This window comes from Pan paniscus, chromosome 3 (genome assembly GCF_029289425.2).
Source record: "Pan paniscus chromosome 3, NHGRI_mPanPan1-v2.0_pri, whole genome shotgun sequence".
In the NCBI taxonomy this organism is placed as follows: Eukaryota; Metazoa; Chordata; class Mammalia; order Primates; family Hominidae; genus Pan; species Pan paniscus.
The window spans coordinates 52015861-52030895 of record NC_073252.2 but is presented as its reverse complement, the minus strand read 5'-3'; positions in this window follow the sequence as shown (position 1 = coordinate 52030895).

Below are 15035 nucleotides of genomic sequence, written 5' to 3'. Positions count from 1 at the left end.
TGCAGCTATCAGCCAACTTTAAAATAAGGAGATTATCTTGGATTGTCCATGTAAGACCAATGTATCACAAAGATCCATTAAATGTAGAAGAAACAGAAGAGAGTGTAGCAGACTGATGCAACATGAGGTAGACTTAACCATTACTAGTTACTTCCACGGCCTTGAAGACGGAAGGAGACCATGAGCTAGGGCACTGTTGGCAGCCTCTAGAAGCTGAAAAAGGCAAGGAAATGGATTCTCCCCTAGAGTCTCCAGAAGGAATGCTAACCTTAATTTTAACCCAGTGAGATCCATTTCAGACTCTAACTTCCAAAACTGTAAAATAATAAATTTCTGCTGTTTAAGCCACCAGGTATGTGGTAATTAGTTACAGGAGCAATAGGAAATGAACACATACACTAACACTCATCCATTTAATGTACAAGTCTGGCCACCAAAGATAGCAGATAAGTCCTAGAGGATTCCAGTGGACAACTGCAAACTCAGGTAGTAGCCCCATTTGCAGCTGCTGTGCCAAATGTAAATTTCCTAGCACATTAACATGATCTCAGGTGCATGGAATGTGGCCACTGAGTTGGTAAGCCCATTCTTTTCCATTCCAACAAGGAAAAAAGGATTAGAATCAGTTAACATTCACACGGAATGGGTAACTATATATATATCTATTTACAGTTTTACCCAAGGCTTTTAAAAATCTAATGCATTCTATAATATTGTAGTCTGTCATAACATAGTCAGAGGAGATCTGGAACTTGTGGCTATTCCCCCTAGAATAACATACTGATCCACTGTATTAAAGATATTATGCTAAGAAGGTTAGATGAACAAAAAGTGTTTAGTGTTCTGGAGGGCTTGGCAAGACACCTATGCAACTGATGGTGAAAGATAAATGCTACAAAGATTCAAACGTTTATCATATTTTAAAATATTTTAGGAGCTCAGTAGTCATGGGTATACTAAGATATACCTTGAGAGGAAAAGACAATTATTGCATCTTGCACTTTCCACCATAAAGAAGGAAATCCAATGCCTAGAGATCTCTTTGGGATCAGGAGGCAGCATATTCTATACATGGGACTACTGCTTCAGTCCATATATTGGGTACTACAGAAGGATGCCATCACTGAGTGGGGTCCAGAGCAAGAAAGAGCTCAGCAGCAGGTCCCTGTTGCAATGTAAGCAGCACAAATGACCCAGCACACACTATGATATTGGATATGAGTGGTGGGAAAAGATGCTGTTTCAGCCTTTAGGGTTCTGGAGCTAGGCTATGGCTTAATGGTAGAGAATTATATGCCTTTTGAAGAATATCTCCTGTTGAGCTATCAGGTTCTGGTAGAGATGGAGCATCTGTCCATGAGACACCAAATAACCATGCTTTTGGAAGTGGGTTCTGTCAGAGCCACTAGGGTGTAAGGTAAGTCAGGCTCAGTAGCAATCCATTGTAAGAGGAAAGAGGTACATATATGATCAAGCATGAGCTGGACTAAGGATACAAGCAAACTGCATGAGCAGGTAGCCCAGACCCCCATGCTATTTGCTACTGTTTCACCAGTGCTTCTCTCTCAGCTTATCCCTGTGGCCATATGGGAGATCCCTTACAACCAGCTTACAGACGTTTACAGATGGCTCAGCTCAGTATATAGGAACATGCTGAAAAGAGGCAATAGTAGCACTGCAACATCACTGGTGAGAGGCACTGGAAGGCAGTGAGGAAGGAGTTTCAGGCAGTGTGCCTGGTTATTCACTTTGTAGGGGAAGAAAAGTGGCTCAGTGTTAGAATATATACAAACTCATGGGCAGTGGCAATGAAAAGATGTTGGCCACCTAGGAGTGGGCACAAAGTGTTAAGATCTTTATGTCATATGCAAATGCCCATCAGAGAGCATCTGTCATGGAAAAGGCAATGAACAATTGTGTAGACAAAATTGCTTGGCCATTTGACTTCCACTAGCCTTGGTCATTGGCCACACCAGTGCTTGCAGATGGGCTTGCTTGGAGTGGTCACTGTGGGAAAGATGAAGGCTATGCATGGTGGGTCCAATGGCATGGCTGCCTATTTACCAAGATTAAATTGGCTACTGCTGCCATTGAATGCCCAAACCTCCAGCCAGAGAAAACAACACTGAGCCCCTAATATGTTACTCTTCCTTAAGGAGACCAGTCGGCCATTTGGTGGTAAGTGAGTACACCGATCACTTTCTATCTTGGAAAAGCCAGAGATTTGTTCTAACATAAAAAGCCAAGTATTCTGCGCTTGGATTTGCCTTTCCTGCCCACAAGTTTCAACTAGAAAGACTATCTGAGGGTTTATGAAATATCTCACCCACTAGGATGGGATCTCAATAGGATAACATGGCATCAGATCAGAAGACCGCTTGTCAGAAAAGAAGGCACAGAAGTAAACCATGCCTATGAGACTTACTGGCTGCATCAGAGATGGCATCACTCAGAAACTTTTGGCCTAGGAGAGTTTTGGCATGATCTACCAAAGGTGCAGTTTAAGCATCAGCTTGGAGGTGGTACTCTATGAGGTATCATACTATCCTATATGGCCCCAATAAAAAGCATATGTAGGTCCAGAAATAAAGAAGTGGAAGCAGTAGTGGTCTCACCGTCATTCTCACTGATTCACTGGGGAACTATTAATAAAATGCCCAGTCATTTGGGCCTGGCATGGGATACCTCTAAACAGCCATATATGCTCCAGAGCTCTCCATGGGATTGGGTGAGGCTAGATTGTGACTGCACTGCCCTTCAACTTCATCCTTTAGAGAATCCTGTTTCTTCCTCTCCTCTTATACAAGTCCAGATGCTTAAAAAAAATGCCCTACTTGCCAAAGTCTGTGTCAGACTCTGTTTCTAGAGAGGTGGCTCCCCAAACTTTTTGGCACCAGGGACCGGTTTCATGGAAGACAATTTTTCCATGGATGGAGGTGGGGTGAGGGTGGGGATGGTTTTGGGACACTGTTCCACCTCAGATCATCAGGCATTAGATTCTCCTAAGGACTGTGCAACCTAGATCCCTTGCATGCGCAGTTCACAATAGGGTTCATGATCCTATGAGAATCTAATGCTGCAGCTCATCTGACAGGAGGTGGAGCTCAGGTGGTAATGCTTGCTGGCTTGCCCCTTACCTCCTGTGGTGCCGCCCAGTTCCTAACAGGCCACAAATCAGTACTGATCTGTGGCCCAGGGGTTGGGGACCCCTGTTCTAGAGAATCCAAGCTTTGGTGGCTCCCAATCTCAGTTCCCTTTCCAGAGATAACTTGGTGTATATTTTGCTAGGCCTTTCTGTAAATACACAGATATTTTAAATTTTAAAACTTTTCTTCACATAAATGGGCTCATAACATATATGTTTTTCTGTGACTAGATATGTTTTAAAGGCAGTTTACTGACATGTAATTTACATACAGAAACATCCACACTTTCAAAGTATATATTTCAATGACTTTAAACACATAATTAAAATACAGTATATTTTCATCACCCCAGGACATTCTTTCATGCTCCTTTACAATCAGTCCCCTTCTCCCAGCCCTAGCTCCTGATCCGACTGCTGGTCTATGTAGATTTGCTTTTCCAGAATATCATATAAATGGAATCATACAGTATGTAGCCTTTTGTGTCTGGACTCATTCTTTTAGCATAATGCTTTTTAAATTTATTCACATTGTTGAATGTATCAATAGTTTATTCTTTTTATTGTTCAGTAGTATTCCATTGTATAGGTGTATCACAATTTGTTTATCCATTTATCAGTTAAAGAACATTTGAGTGTTTCCAACATAGGGCTGCCATTTATAATGCTCCTGTAAACCTCTCTGTAAAGTCTTTGTGTGGATATATGATTTTTATTCTCTTGGAAAACTACTGGAAGTGGGATTGGTGGGTAATATGTGAAGTGTATATTTAACTTTAAAAGAAACTGAAACATTTCAAAAGTGGCAGAAACATTTTGCATTCTCACAAGCAAGGTGTGAGGGTTCCAATAACACCACATTCTTTTCAGCACTTGGTATTTTCAGGCTTTACTTTTAGCTCTTTTAGTAGGTGTGTAGTGGTATTTAATTACGGTTTAATTTGCATTTCCCTGGTGAAAATGATGTTAAGCATATTTTTATGTGCTTATGACAGCCTTAAACAATTTTTTTTTTTGAGACAGAACTTCGCTCTTGTTGCCCAGGCTGGAGTGCAATGATGGGATCTCGGCTCACTGCAACATCCGCCTTGCAGGTTCAAGAGATTCTCCTGCCTCAGGCTCTGGAGTAGGGGGGATCATAGGCATGCGCCACCATGCCTGGCTAATTTTGTATTTTTAGTAGAGATGGGGCTTCTCCATGTTGGTCAGGCTGGTCACGAACTCCTGACCTCAGGTGATCCACCTGTCTTGGCATCCCAAAGTGCTAGGATTTCAGGCATGAGCCACCGCACCTGGCTGCCTTAAACCATTTTTTTTTTTTTTTTTGTGAAGTGTCTGTTCAAATCTCTTGCTTATTTTAAAATTAGGATATATATGTTTCTTAATATTGAGTGATGAGATTTCTTTATACAGTCTGGATAAAATTTCTTACTCAGATATGTATTTTACAAGCATTTTCTCTCAGTCTGCCATTTTTTTTTTTTAAATAAGGGTCTTTCAAAAAGCAGAAGTCTTTAATTGGATGACATCCAATTAATCAATTGTAAAAATGGTTTGTATTTTTATAACCTATCTAAAAACTCCTTGCCTAGCCCAAAATTACGAAAGTGTTCTTCTATGGCATTTAGAAGTGTTATAATATTAACTTTAAAGTTTATGTCTATTATTTATTTCAAGTTAATTTCTGCATATGATGTGAGGGTCAATGTTCATTGTGTTTACGTATGGATGTGTGACTGTTTCAGTTGGAAAGATGATTCCTTTCCCGTTTCCTGTCACAAGAATACAACTGACCACATATATATGAGGTCTATTTCTGAACTTTACACTGTTTCAGTGCTTTATACACTCTCTCCTCATATAAATACCATATTATTCTTGATTACTATTGTTTTATTGTAAGATTTGAAACTAGGCAGTAGTGTGAGTCCTCAACATACATCCTTTTTCAAAATTATTTTGCTCTCCTGGCTCCTTTGTATTTTCGCATAAATTTTATGAACTTCTGCTTCAGGGAAAGGTGGAGTAAGAAGGACCTGCTCTTCCTTTATACTTAAAACAACTGGAAAACTGAATAAAACATAGAAAACAATGGTTTTCAGGCATTGGATATCAGGCAATGCAGGACAATATTCACTGAGACATGATAAGCATAGAAGAGCCACGTGATTGCCCATTCTACTGCCAGGAGAGAGTTTCCAGGCCACAGCGCAGGCAGGGGACACCCAGCAGAGGCTGACAGTCTCCGTGAGTGGAGGAGAGAAAGTTAAGAGTCTTTAGAGAATAATCAGCTTAAGATCCTGGGGTAGAGTACAAAAGAAGAGAGAGCTGTTAAGAGAGTTCCAGAGGTCTGCTGGGTACTGATAATCTCATAAGTATGAGGAGAGTACCTGCGACTGCAGACAGAATTTCATCTGAAAGGGGCAGAGGCAACAATCCCCAGCACTCACCGAGGGCCAGAAATGCATCACGTTCTCACCAGCCAGAGTAGAAAACCTCATAATTCATAGGGAATTGTATAGAAAATTCAGGAATTTATTGGAACCAAATTAGCCATTGGCTAAAGATTTTTCTAATTCCCACCTAATAAAGTTTGAAGAAAAGCTTTGAAAGATTCAAACTATTTCCACATAACTTAATGAAATTCAAGAACAAAGCCCCAAAATATTTTTAAAAGTGTAAGATTTTTACACTTTTGAAAGCACCCAGCAAGGTAAGATTCACACTAGCACCCAACAAGGTAAGATTCACAATGTCTAGCATCCAGTGTGGTAGGATGAATAATGGCCCCCAAAACAGCTATATCTCAATCTTTGGAGCCTGTGAATGTTATCTTATATGGCAAAAGGGCCTTTGCAGATGTGACTTAAAGATCTTGAGATGAGGAGATTATCCTTAATTATTTCAGTGGGCTCTAAACGTAACCACAAGTTTCTTTAGAAGAGAGAGGAAGAAGGAGATTTGATTACGCAGACAGAAGGCAATATGATGCTGAGGCAAGATGTTACACTGCTAGCTTTGAAGATGGCTGATGGGGCCATGGGCCAAGGAATGCAAGGATTGAAGCTCTCGAGGCTGGAAAAGACAAGGAAACAGATTCTCCACTTGAGTCTCCAGAGTAAGCATGACCCTGAAGATACTTTGTTTTGGCCCAGTAAAACTGATTTTGGACTCCAGAACTGTAAGAGAATGTGTGTTGTTTAAGCCCTCAAGTAGTAGTAATCTGTTACAGCAGCCATAGGAAACTAATACAGATTTTGGTACCAGGAGTAGGGTACTGCTTAACAAATACATAAAAATGTGAAAGTTGCTTTGGAATTGGGTAATGGGCACAGGCTGAAAGAATTTTGAGAAGCATGATAGAAAAAGTATAGATTGCTTTGAAAAAACTATTGGTATAAATATGTGTGTTAAAGTCTCTGCCAGTGAGAGCTCAAAAGGAAGTGAGGAACATGGTGGAGAAGCCCTGTATTGTCTTAGAGAATACCTAGATTGTCATAAACCAATTATTGGTAGAAATTGAACATTGAAGACTCGTCTGGTAAAGACTCAGAAAGAAATGAGGAACATGTTTTTGGAAACTAGAGGAAAGAAGATTCTTGTTATAATGACAAAAAGCTTACATGAATTGTGTCCATCAGTTGAGTGGCAAACAATCCTTGTAGGTAATGAGCTTGACTATTTAAAGGAGGAGGTATCCAAGCAAAGTAATGAAGGTACAGCTTGGTTTCTTCTTGCCAATTATAGTAAAATTAGAGAAGAAAGAGATAAATTGAGGAAAGAACTGTTAAGCAAAAAGTAAACAGGACTCAATAATTTGGGAAATTCTCAGGCTATCTGGTTTGCAAAATATTTTGAGTTGGAGATTCACTGCCATGCGATAAGAAGAAAGCCAAGGGTATGGCTGGACAATGTTTTTCTAGTGTTTTGGAAGAATCAAAAGATAAGGATGTTCATTTATACAGAGGACTCTTTGAAGAGATTAAGCATGTGACTCATAGATCTCCATGGCAATTTCAGCAGAAATCATGAATAGAAATGTGATTATTCAGGAAATATATTTGGAGGAGCCTCTTGCTTAATGGCATAAATTCCCATGACATACACAGGAGACCTGCAAAGATTTTGAGACTCTTATTTCAGCAGAAATAGTGCTAGCTTTGACTGTAAGGAATAAATATTGGATGAATGAAAGAAGTCTGTCGATACTCCAAAATTCTACAGGCAGGAAACAGGCTGATACAACTACTCAGCTGCAAACATGTCCTTCTCTTCTTTCAAGAAAAAGAAAGGCTGACGATAACAGTACAGCCTTAGGCCCAGAAGGCAGAGTCTTGGGTCCAGAGGGCAGAGCCATGAGTTCAAGAGGATTATTTTCAAGCCTTTCATACCTAACGGAGATTTCTTAGTTGCACTTTGAAATTGCTTGGGACCAGAGACCTTTTTTCTTTCTTCCATTTTCTTTTTTTTGTGTGGAATATCTATAACTGTTATCCTATGCCTGTCCCACCATCATACTTTGTGAGAAGATAACTTGTTTTCTAGTTTCACAGGTCTACAGATGGAGGGGAATTTTTCCCCAAGGCAGATTATACTCAGATTTCACCAGTACTTGATTTAGATGATGAGATTTGGGACTTTTGAGCTGATGATATTTAGATAAGATTTGGACCTGTAATGGATTGCAACTTTGGTGGATATTAGGGTGGTGTGGAGCAACATGTCTCCCTTGACTGAGGCAGTTTAGACTTCTCCTGCTTGTGAACCTGTGCAATGGCTTCCTTTGAGGTAGTTACTTTGCAGGAGAATAATGATGCCCTTTAGGACCTCTTCCCACTCCCTCGCATTGCTTTTAGACCTGTGACCAGACTTAAGACCCACCATCCACCAGAGGATGAGATACAGCTACCTATGAGGAGACATTATATACTCCAAAATAATTACAACATAAACCTTGAAAATATTTATCCAGCTGAATCCTAAGTGTGTTATATCAAGATTCCAGAAATCCTCAAATTATAATTATATTCCTTCCCTCATGTACAATCTCCTTGCTAAATGACACAACATTTCTTTGGGAGTCTAGAGGTACGATTTATCCTATACTTTTTTTACAGGACAGCAGGGTCCCTCCTCAAGAGAATACTAGTCTTCCCTTCATTCAAGGGGCTCTGGGTCTAGGAACTGGTTGAGGGACCTCAATTCTCTGTTGTGATTCAAGTCAGACTTCTTTCATTAGACTTAGAGCTTTTCCACTTTCACAAATCAAGTAAGCCTTTAATACACTGCCCATTTATTTCAGTCCTGAGGGCACTGTGATCAACTAGCCGACACCAAAGATCTCTGCAGGTCTAAGCATTCTGATGACTACTTTGGTTCTGCTTACATGACAGTAACCATAGCTGCTTTGTCTCTGACAATTAACTGCTTTCACTGTCTTCCTGCCACCCTGGCATCTTGTCATCCTCGTTGAATTCATGGAGCTTGGTTAGATGGCAGCTTTTCCCATCCTGGCCTACAAACAATAACTACTACAGATTCTTCAAGGATATGAGGGTTCACCTTACTAATGGCTCACCTTCTTAATGTCTTGGAGAAGGCAGTTATATTTGTATCTTTTCTCTTTTTCTCTAAGTTGTCAAATCTTGGCCATTTTATTGTTTCTCCCCCCAAAATATGCTTTTGGTTTTACTGCTATGTACTTAGTTTTGTTTTGTATTTAATTAATTTATGTTTGTGTTTATTGCTTCATTCCTTTGAATTTCTCTGGATTTATTATTACATTTTTAATTCTAGAGTTATAATTTTAACTATTTTGTTTTCAACCTTTCTTAGTTTTAATAAATTCTTTTAAGCTATAATTATTCTTCATTTCTTTCTTCAGATACAACATTGAGCTGTTTCATATACTGTTTGATAAGCAATTTTCTTTGTCATTATTTTTATTACAGTTTGAAACTTTGATTTTTATGTCCTCTTTAAACCAAGAGTTATTTAAAGGAGTGCTTTCACATTTTGAAGTGTATATATTTAACACAAAACCTATTCAGTTCTTTTTAAGGCCTATTTTATTGTTGCTGTTAGCAAATATATTCTGTATGCTGTTTTCCTTCCTGAATTCACTGAGATTTTATTTATGGCCTAATATATGGACAATATTTATAACTGTTCCCTGTATGCTTGAAAAGCAGATGCATTCTTTACTTTTTTGGGCTAAGACGAAGGCCTAATTCTGCCCTGCTCCTTCCAACATCCACGGTCTTTCTCCTCTCTGTTCCTACTCCCAATACCAATTTTAAAATTCTGCTCTTGGTCTCTATTTTGACATTTTAGAACTAAAATACAGCAATAATTTTCACATTTTATTTCGCTACTTCCTCTCTCCTCTTCCCCATCTTCAAATAAATTTTTATTTCAAAATTTCTTCTTCTTTAGCCCTTTTAGGTATTTTTGAAGTTTCAATTCTCAATTATTGCTCTTCCTGGAATTATGCATTTTTAAAAATGATTCTTAGCAACACTTATTTTATACTTGAAAAATTGCATTATTATGAAGTTTTGATTTTAACAACTTTTTTTTCAGTTTTTAAAAACTAGCAGTTTTTTGCTTACCATTGTTTCTGGTATACTCAATCTTTTACTAACTTGAGATGTTTGTCCTGAATTAATTTTCTCTTTGCTTCTTTGTTTTCTCAGAAAAGACACACAGGTAATATATTTTGTGATCATATAAATTTATTCACTTGTCCTTCCATAGGGATGATATCTAGGCTGGTAAAAAAATTCTTGGATCTTACTCTTTTTCCCTGGAAAGCACATAAATATATTTTTCCCTGTCTTCCACATTTGCAGGTGAGAAATCCATTGTAATTTTCTTTCCTGTGTAAATTAATCTGTGTGTGTGTGTGTGTGTGTGTGTGTGTGTGTGTGTGTGCGTGAGAGAGAGAGAGAGAGAGAGAGAAAGATTGCCTGAAAGTATGAGGTTTTATTTTTTTATCTTTGGCATTCATGGATTTTATCAGATTTTGTCAAAATGTGTATCACTTAAAAAATTAATTAGGCCTGGTACATTTTTCTCTCTTTCTCTTTCTTTCTTTCTTTTCTTTCTTCCTTCCTTTCTTTCTTCCTTCCTTTCTTCCTTCCTTCCTTTCTTTCTTTCTTTCTTTCTTTCTTTCTTTCTTTCTTTCTTTCTTTCTTTCTTTTTCTTTCTTTTTCTTTCTTTCTCTCTCTTTCTCTCTCTCTCTCCCTCACTCCCTCCCTTCCTTCCTTCTTTCTGTTTCTTCGTTTCTTCTTTCCCTTCTTCCTTTCTTTCTTCCTTCCTTTCCCCTTCTCCTTCCCTGCCCTTCTTTCTTTTCTCACAGTTTCACTCTGTTGTCCAGGCTAGAGTGAAGTGGCACGATCTCGGCTTACTGTTACCTCTCCCTCCCAGGTTCAAGCGATTCTCCTGCCTCAGCCTCCTGAGTAGCTGAGATTACAGGCACGCACCACCATACCTGGCTAATTTTTTTGTACTTTTAGTAGAGATGGGATTTCACCATGTTGGCCAGGTTGGTCTTGAACTCCTGACCCCAAGTGACCTGCCTGCCTCAGTTTCCCAAAGTGCTGGGATTATAGGCATGAGTCACCACATGCATGGCACATTTCTATCTGAAAAGCAGAATCTTTCTTCTGTTGTCTTTTTAAACTCCTCCTATGTATGACCTCTTTTCATATCTTGGAATGACCTTTTTTATTTATTTGTTTGTTTCAGCTCTTGTGGATCTGTCCTCCATGTCTTGTGACTTCCAACTTTGATATTTCAGGGCTTTGTTGTCATAGTTTCTCTGTTTGGTCCTTCATATTTTAAATTTTGTTTCCAGAAGTATCCACTCTATTTTGGTGTTCCTCTAGTGAAGTTTTAAATTCAAGTACAATGGTTTTAGTTTTTGTTTTTCAAACAAATATTTTTAGTGTTTTGAGCCTTCACTTACCAATATCTTCTTGTATGTCATTAATTTCTTTCTTCATTTTATGAAATTGTCTTTTTTTTTTTTTTTTTTTTAACCATGAGTGTCTAACCTCTTGGCTTCCCTGGGACATATTGGAAGAATTGTCTTGGACCACACATAAAATACTAACACTAACACAATAGCTGATGAGCTAAAAATAAGGTCCATGCCTAATTTTCGTGATATCCACTGCCATAGGTGAGCAAAAAAGTCCTCGCATTCAAAGGATTGGACAGTAACTGCCTTAATGGGAGACTGCTGTCCTGGTTTTTGGTCCTGATCTTCCTCCTTCAAGCTACTTAACGCCTTAAATAATACCTCGAATCTTTTTTTACTCTCCTTTAATAGTAGCTGTGTAAGTCAGATCACTGGGATCTTTCCATCAGTGGTGGATGGGCAAAAGATAGAATAAAAAAAATACGACTTTTCTGGTGTGCCAGCAGTGAGCAGAAACTTGACACAGTGTCTGTTACCTTTCTTGAGTGTGTTTGAGTGTGTGTGTGGTGTGTGTGTGGGGGGCGGGGGGAGTGGGGAGAGTTGCTTTTTCTTCTGAGGCATCACAAAAAGGGGGCAGTTCAGCTTGATGGTACAATTCTTCCTGAGAATGGCCTGTAATGGTGGAACCAGAGGGTTTTCTTGCATTGGAGGCATTTATTAGGCTCAAACTGCCAGTCCTTATTTTAGATGCAAAATCAATACACTTCACTTCAGTTTCTGTTAGAGTGATGGGCCTTCCCCTTGGATGCCTGGTCTTTGATCCTTCCAGCTTTGTAAATGATGTTGTACAGAAACTGCCCTAACCAGGCCAAGTAAACTGTCCCTGTAGGACACTAAATTCTAAGTAGGCCACACTTCCTTCATTTCCCTCTCCACTCCCAAGGGCCTCTCCACATTAGCTCTTTATCCTACTAATCAGCTGGGAGAGACGGGGATGTGTGCTCAGGCCTCCATCTTCTCAGCATGAATTACTACTCTTTCTTTGACTGCTTCTTTCGCTATGTTTTCTCTATGTCCTCCATTGAGAGCTCTTAGTAGACAGATAATGCATCTCCTGGATCTATCTTGTTCCTTTTTTATTGTGCTAAGTTTTGAAAATGTCCTTGGTTTTATCTTGCAGGTAACTGACTGAAGTCTTCAGCTATTTGTTTCATTATTCAGAACTCCTATTAGGTTTTTCTTATTTGGTGAATTATATACTTATTTTCCAAAACACCTTTTACGTTCTTAGCTGTTCTTTTAAAAATAGCTGCCAGTGCTTGCTTTATAGAAATACTGTCCTTTCAAATAACTCTGAAAATACTAATTCAATCTTTTCAAAAATTTCCTTCTGTTTCTTCGATGATTTTTTTTTTTTTTTTTTACTTTGGGATCAGTTATATTGTTTGTTAATCTTTACATTTTAATTTAAACTGTTTTTTATGACTGTGTTTTGATGATGATTGTCTATTCTTGTTTATAAAAGGACTAAGTTGACTATTACAGGTAGCTGATGTGTATTTCTTCAGTAACTGTAAACTGTAGTTTATATGACTATACGTATTTGGAGATGCCAGAGATGGGCTAAGTAAAAAGTTCGATGGGTAAATGCACATAGGCTTCCTTCCAATCACATGGGCACTGGGAAGACAGGCTAGCTGAGGACTTCTGCAACTGCTCAAGTTAGACAGGCATTACTCTGGGTGAAGTGCTTTATGCCGTTAAAATGCGAATTAATGTGTCTGTTAATTAGATGTTTAAAAAAATTTAACTGGTATAGATAGCCACCTATGGAATCCCCATATTTATATTGAAAATAAAAATAACAGGTTATTTTTGCTGATTATGTAAAGTAGCACCATATGAACAACTTTCCAGTTCAATTCAAAGCTTAAGTCTTTTAATGTACTCTGACTATAAGCGGATTTAAAAGTACAGTTGTGGATGAAAACAATTATCTTTCTTTTTAACAAAGAAATTTTATAAAAAGTATATGTTTAACTGTATTTTTTTCCATGGAGGGGAGAGCACAGAAAAATCATGATGTTGGATACGTACCTAGATCATGTAGGTACATATGTACATAAACTTTGTTCTGTCCTTAGCTATTTATGAAATTAATTTCATTTTTATACAGATTCCTCCCTTTTACTTATTGGAGTGAGCTCTCCTCTTTATAGCAAATCTTTCCCTGATTAGAATACCATATGCAAATTAAGACAGTGCATATCTACACTTTGTAAAAAGCTTTGGCCTTACTTCAATGTAAGTTAGATTTTATATACCACTGCCGCGTTTGATGCATGTTGATTCAAATTCATGCTGCTATGCTTTGGTGAGGAGAAGCTGAAAGGCAGATGCTGAAGAGGGATGCTGAAGCTTACATGAGGGAGGCCAACTCAAGGAAACGGAAACATTTCTCTAGGCTTGGAGGCACTTTCGCATTCCATATACTTTTCGGTTCTAAACAAGATGTGAAAGGACACAGGGTCATGGCTCTTCACTGTCTGCTTTACCACCTTCTTTTTGTCTTGTATTCACCGGGGAAATATTTCTCAACTCTATAACCTCCTAAAAATGACAGCAGGTTTAGGACTGTCTGTCTGCCAGGGGACTCCCATGAGAACCTATGGCCGGTTTTTCCCTGTCTTTTCAAAGTCTGCAATCATTTTAAGATTGAATCACTCCAGGGGTACCAAAGTCAGACTTATTGCAACTTGGCTGTTACTAGATGTTCATAAAATAAGAGAGAAAAACAGCAAAATTAAAAGCTAATGGATTAGGGCAAGCAAACACATCAGACTCACCTTGATTGTAAAAGTAATGGCTCTGGTTCTGTCATCACTGAAAATGTTAAAAACAATAAAGACACTAAGAGGTACTCAGCCTTCTTGCATGGGTCCAAGTATGATATCATCTATCCTTGCTTCCTGCTTTTCATTCGTGACTAGAGAAATATCATCATCATCATCAACATTGTCATCAGTTTAGAACTATCTGAATAGACGTCTGAAGTAGACCTCTGGGAGCATTTACATATCCAATTACAACAGGATGATTATTCATACTGTTAAAACTGCCTTGCACATAAAAACGCCTGACCTAGCTGACAGTTCCTAATAATAACGCTTTATACTTGCATAGTGCTCTTAATGTTTCAAAAGATTTTCATATCCATTTTCCTAATTTGAGCCTCAACACAATCAGGTTTGGTAAGTAGGTTCTAAATATTATCTCTCTTTTGCAGATGAGGACTTAGAAGATTTATTAATGACTTATCTGAGGCCAGTCAACCAGTCTTAAGCTTAGACTGCATCCTAGGTGTTTCTTTTTGGGCTCAGTGAGATAACAGTCTCTTTTTCCTAGATTTGTGGAGGCCAATATCTTTGGATTGCAATAAACATAATCTCAAAGCCTCGAGTTTACTTCTGAGAAGGTGGAATATGTTGTTCTTTGTCATTTCTGCTCTGAGTTCTCTATAAAACCTTGGTGATGGAGCATGGGAAGACCCAGGACACATTAGGAGGCTTAAGTTCATCAATGCTGATTCCTAGTTGTGTTGTTACATTGGAAAGAATACCTTGAAAACAAGTTGGCTTCTGGAGCAAGCTTTGCACTCTACTCAGTTTTCCCTCATAGACAGTAGATTTGGTAGTGAGTACCCCCACAACCTCTTTGTTTTCTTTATAGATATGTGGTTAAAAACAGTTTTTAAGAATGATTATTGTGGTTGTTTCCCCAGTACCCATTATCTTCTCTTGGTAACCACCAATTTTCATTCAGTTATCCACATCTCCCCCAGGAAGCCAGGTGCTTTGGGGAGTCCTGATTTGCATTTTTGTTATTCTGACATAATTACTGACAGCATTCTCTGTTGCTCTCTAAAGTATCTTGTTTGGACAACAAATTAGTCACCTTAATTTGTGG